A 6,397-nucleotide genomic window follows, 5' to 3' on the forward strand; every position below is an offset into this window, starting at 1 on the left:
GGTGTTTCCATCACCTGCATGGGTGGAACTTGGGACCTGCGTCTCGACGCTTTAGTAGAAGTTGCAGCAGGAGCAGGTGTAGCTGATGCTGGTGCTGGTGGTGCTGGTGGTGCTGGTGGTGGTGTTGCAGGTGGAGGTGGTGAGTGCGTATCCTGCGCTGTATCCATGTCGGAATCGGCAGGAGTCTCGGAAATAATCAGCCGGCCGCTGTCGTCCGAATCCCCAGGAGATGCATCTGTGGGTGAAACAGTGCATGGTTAGTGGGATAGTTACACCTACGTAGTATTGTAAACATACATGTCCATCTATGATCCACTAAATAAACCGTGTCTCTGATTACTCACGTTGTGGAGTGATATGAGAATAAAAATGAAAGAGTGTTCTTGATTCCCACCACTCCTGAGAATATCCTAAGTCACTTGTTCTGGGTTGTCTAATCATTGGTAGCTTCGCTGTAGTACGTAGAGAGAATGAGACACTGATGCTAGCCGGATAGGGCTTCTGGGTACTGAGGTAAGTTTTTGGTACACCACAATTCACTGAGGTCCTGGTTTCCTGTTCATAGTTCTGTGCATGAACAGAATCCCTGCAACAATACCATCCCAATCACTATTAGGATATTTGTATTCCTTATGTGGAAACTCTTTTGAGTTTCATTATTGATTCTTTGTGGTTCCCAAATCAACCTACTTCATGCATATTAAGGAGGTAGGTCACAATTTGCAAGAAATTAGGAAATGAAGCCATCACAGGGATGGTGGCCTGCTGAGATTAACAAACCACCATGTCTGTGATTGCTTTTTAATGAAGCAATTGTTTTTTTAAATGCAGTATGCCTGGCTTAAAGGAAAACAGGATGCATTTAAAAAGAAAAACTTAAACTTTGCAGATTCCTTTTTTTGAAAGTAGCTAGTGGTTTGTCGTACCACAGTCTGCTCTAAAAATATATTCTATTTCTATTTTCAAAGGGGAAGGGATCCTCTGGGGGCCCCTTCCCATTTGCTAATGAGTTGCCTCCTCCTTTAAGGAGTCGGCAAAATATTAATGTTTTGCGGCTGTAATTCAGTCGAAAAACATTCATATATCCTATTCAGATTCTGTGTTTGAAAGGGATGCCTCAATCATGCCTTTCTAAATACCAAATTGCAAACAAATATTTATTCGGTAATGCGTTATTGAATTGCAATTCATGTTTTGAAAATATGCATCAGCATTTTTGCGGCCGTTATGGCCCAATGGGTTATTTCTGACTGCAAAAATGCTTCATACATGTGGCCCTAAGACTCAAACAAAAAGAGGTGTGCTCACCTCTTAACTGATGTAAAAAGAATCATTTGTTTGTGCAGAAGTTTTCACCCTAAGTGGGATGGGTGTCCCCAGGTATTGGTCCCTTGCTTGCTGTACTACTAGATTCAAGCTAGCCTAGGCTGATGGTGGGTGATACCCTGAAAACAGCCCCAGTATGCTTCTTTCTGGTCCAAGGAGGACCTGGCTTGGACTTTTGGCCTGGACTGTTCCCATGAGAAGCAGGGTCAAGACACACATTACTATGGCTGGGTCCAAACTAGGGTGGCATGGTGAGCAAAAGAACAGTGGAATTAACCCATATCTTTTGACTGGGTAAATGTTTGATTTGTTCAGCACTCCATCCATCATTTGTTTGTGAAGTATTTTTCAACCTCTTATTTGAGGCATTTATGTGGAGCCCAGCTGAAACTGAACTAAAAAGGCCTTCTTTACTCCTTACAGGTTGTTCTGAATGCAAAGCACCTAGGGCCATATGTAGATAATGTATATTTACCGATTCATAAATACCGAATTTTACCGAATCGGTATTTATGAATCGGTAAATAGAATGTAGGTAAACATTCGGTAATTATTACCGAATCGGTAATATTCGGTATTTATGAATCGGTAATTACCGATTCGGTAATAATGCATCCCTTCCCATTCATTCCTAAGGGCCTGGAGGCCCATAGGAATGAATGGGAAGCCATTCACTATTACCGATTCGGTAAATACCAAATCGGTAATTAGGGGAGCATAATCATGGGTGGCAGGGTGGCACATTGACACCCTGTTGCACCCCTGAATCGAGCATGTGTGCACATGTGGTGCACATACATGCCCTAAGGGCATGTATGTCTGCCACATTGCACTTTCCAAACAGCACAAACTTGCTTTTTCAAAGGTATTCGCCATTTACCATCAACTTGTAGTTGGTGGTAAATAACAAATCCAGAAACAAAAAATGCACTCACTTGAGTGCCCCCTACATAGGATTTCAGGAATCGGTAATTCATCGAATCGGTATTTTACCGATTTCTTAAAATTCCGATTCGGTAAATTACTGAATCCTGACATCCTGCCACCTACATCTCAATTGCCTAAATACCGGTCGGTAACGGTATATTTACCGATTTTCGGCCGTTACCGACTGGTATTTAAGTACCTACATATGGCCCCTAATGTGCCACTCTGCTGAAAGTGCCATGGTCTCGGCACCAGGACAAAGTTGGCACATTTCACTGGTGCTAACCAGATCTGTCTTTGTAATTGCAGCCAGATCCAAGATTCAGGAAGATACCCTGCATTTACAGCACTGTTTTGAAGCCCCAAAAATCTTAGCTTTGTTATCTATCAAATATTGTCAAGTTGTAGAGCAGAATCTTTGAATTTTGACTTCCCCCTATCCCAAATTATTGGAAAACATGAATGCCTCCTCCTGAATAGGTCTCTAACCTTTGTTCTTCCCTTCTCCCCTTCAAGGTACAGTGCTTCCGGGTCACATTTTAGGAGTCAAAAAAGAGTTATGAACAGGCTGTTCTGCCACCCTTTGTGGATGGCTTAAATACCTGGACATCTGTTGCTGAAAAATTGCTGACTAGCCCCGACCTCCTGCAAGGCATTCAAAATGTTCTCCAACTCCTGCATTAATCTCACAAAAGCCTTTCAAAGGCGGAGCAGTCATCTCTGGCACAAGTGAAAGCTTTGAGTGTTAATGTGCAAGAACACAGAGCAATTCAAGCATGGCATGATGCTGAGAACGAGAAAAAAAGGGCATTGGCCTGTTATTTTTTCCTATGGTTGGACCGATCCTAGGTATGAATTGCTCTTGGCTCATATTGGATGTCATAAAAGAAATAACAAAACCAAATTCATATTACTTAGTCACAGGCTACACCCAAATAAACAAGGGCAGCAAGAAAAGTTGCTTTTGTGTGTGTGTGTGACCTGGCAAGAGATGAACTGTGCCATATCTACAAAGAATTGGCACAGTAATGATCTCTTGTTGTGTTACGTTATGTTAATGCAACTTATTGAGCGCACAAATACCCGGAGGTGTCTTCATGTGCTGGTACACTTTCTATATCTATATTTCTTATTATATGTGTCAAGGCAGGCATCCTTACAGACACAACAAGGGTATGTGAGCTGTGGGAAGGATAGTTTTGGGTAGAAAGGATATCCTTACTGCAAAAAACTATGCTTTAATGCAATTTCCATGGGTGCTGCCACATGCAGAGAGGAAGAAAGAAGGAAGTGTACAAATAATTCTCTCATTATGCTACACTCAGAGACGTGTCAATCCATGTAGACAAGTCTTGATAGATTTCAATTTGCATCACAATCTAAGGGTGGATACACAGGAATGCCCATGCGCCGTCCATTGAACACTGCTTTGATGCAAATGATTGCAAGTCAGAGGGTTGCACTGCACTGCATTACTTTTGGTCATATGCCAATACAACTCATCATTTGCATTGATTTATGCATTTCAGTCTTTGTTTAAAAAGTAACACACACTAGATGTGAAATTTGTTTAAATTTGGACCCTGGTTTATTACACACACATTCACCTAGACAGGCACATCACACTGAAAGACATTCACGGACACTCCCCATGCTCACACACATACATTCAGAGAAAGAGGCTCAGCTGCAAAGTCACAGTTCACAAACACATACACACACACACACACACACACTGGACAAATACCAACTCTAGGCATATCTACACAGAGACACCAAGGCCCAAGGCGACAGAAGGCAACACAGGCCTTTAAATGGGATTTACTAAGCCATGCAAACCCACCTTGAGTGGCTCTAGGTGGCTTAGCACAAATCAGTGCCTTGCATTGCTTTGAACTGAGAAAGTGTTCCATGGGTCCACATTTGAATTTTGACACAATTCCATATTCAATAAGGTCAGTACACCTTGGAGTGCGTCAGAATGTTGCACCTTCCCAATTGAGGTGTCATAAGGAGAAACATCTTTATTTATGTTTCTTATTTACTTTTTTCTGGTGTGCTGCAATCTGCAGCAGACATAGAAAAAGGAAAATACCTCTAAGGATAATTTGTTTGCCAGAAAGTTACTCTTTCTGCAAAAAAACAATCCTGCCTGCAACGCAGGCCCCCTTGCACTATGATGCAATGGTGTCCGCATTGGCGCTAAGCTGAACATAGTATACCAGCTCAAGAAGAGAGCATAAACGCTCGATATCTTTGTAACTGTGGAGTATTTCTGCTCTATCCATTTTATGCAAAGCAGTGCAGCTCAGCATCTTGCTTGCTGCCCTACATTGCATAGACGTTTAGTAAATGTACATGTTATGTTACGCTCACCTTGAATCTATGCAATATCGAAATATATTAAGTTTCAGTCTGTCCATGAGAAGTATAGTCTACAATCAATAGCGCATGGTTCATCTGCATGGGGCAGACTGAAAACACCCTCACTCATGATCTGCACATACCATTTACAGTGAATTTCAAATGATTCATAGATGTAGTGTTATTTGAATTGTTTTCAAGGAATTAATAGTTTTTTCCATATGAGTTTTATTTTGCTGAATTCCATAAAATTTCAACAAGATTCCCTGGAATTCTGATGGGGCAGAAAGGGCATTTGAAACAATTTTGTTAATGGAAAATGCACCCATGAGTCCAAACAATGGATGTGAAGATGCATTTAGCGCTTAGTCTTAGCTCAGCCAGATACCAAATGCACTGCATTACATATCCCTCAGCCCTTTATACAGGGATTACTGCAGAGTATGTTTCTAATCTGAACTGGAAGTGGGAGCATCCCTCCACTTTAAAAAGACACTGCAGATTAAAGATTAATCTGTTGTTTTTTTAAACATAGAGGGACTACTTCATCCTTCTGGCAGTGTTCAGAAATCACTGCAGTGCATTCCTGTTGATGCCCTTACATACTCCTCAGTAATCACTGCAGTGCAGTCTGTGGTTTCTAAAGAGGGCTGGAAGAGGGAGAGGCCCCTCTTCATTAAAAGAACACTGCATATTAAAACTTTATTCTGCAGTGGTTTTTAAACATAACAGGACTGCTCCCTCTGTCATGTCTGCCACTGCAGATTAATTCCACCAGCAGAGCAGCAGAATTTATCAGTAACTCTGTGTGACAAGAGTAACCAAATTCTTCAGTTTCCGCTGGTGCAATTGAAAAATCTACCCAGGTCTAATATTAATAGTTAGCATTTTATCCTAGAAGTAAACCATGAAATCATTTCAAGAAGGTGCCTCATAGTCAAGTTCTAAAACTTTTCAACTATATGCTTTGTCCACTGATAGCCCTGAATATATCATAATTGATATGCATTCAGACACTTCAATGTTACAGTGTGCCAATAAACATGTAGTCTTTTTCCATTTCTGTTAGGTGGTATCACGATCAGTAATGCAAATAAAGCTGCTCAAAATGCAACAGATGCAATTGAACTACCAGGACACTGTGGACAAGAATGAATCTCAGCTTCAATCATGCAGGACGACAATCCTTTCCACAGAACAGACAATTGAGGCTAACACCGTAAAAATTCAAGTACACCAACAGGACTTAAAATCAGAAAGGGAGCTGTATCTAAAATTTTAAAATTCCCTCATCCTGTTGAGGAAATGCAACGATTTCCTGAGCATGCTGGCTGTCAAGACCAGTGCAGCCAACGTGTACGTGGAGTTCAGTGGTATACTTGATGGTCTGCTGAGAGTCTTTGAAAATATCGTCGGGAGTGTTCGCCCTCTGACTGAAAGTAGTACAGATTACTCACACCTGATCTCTGCTAGATTACCATCCATCATACATAAAATGGAAGAGGCTAACAGTAGGGTGAAGGAAACTGCAGCATCCAAAAGCAGTGCATTTTATTAACTTTCACTGCAGTATGTGGAAGTCCCTGCCATATGCTTCTTCTCTTGCATTTTGCTATGCAATACTTTTGGTTAAACTTTGCTCCTTAATTGTCAATGTGCTGCTAGCTGACAAGGTCCTCTAGCTTAAAGATGGCAAAAAATCAAGCACAGCATCAACCCCCTTTTCCACATTACACATAAAAGTGAGATCCCATTAACCTCTTCTTCAGTCAATAAATAC

At 41.3% G+C, this 6,397-nt stretch overlaps 1 pseudogene; it reads left to right on the forward strand.

Annotated features, from left to right (window-relative positions):
* Nucleotides 1-6,175, forward strand: part of LOC146863742 (uncharacterized) — a 115,655-nt pseudogene extending 109,480 nt beyond the window's left edge.
* Nucleotides 6,176-6,397: the final 222 nt, after the last annotated feature.

The sequence above is a fragment of the Triturus cristatus genome, chromosome 2_1 (assembly GCF_964204655.1).
Source record: "Triturus cristatus chromosome 2_1, aTriCri1.1, whole genome shotgun sequence".
Lineage (NCBI taxonomy): Eukaryota > Metazoa > Chordata > Amphibia > Caudata > Salamandridae > Triturus > Triturus cristatus.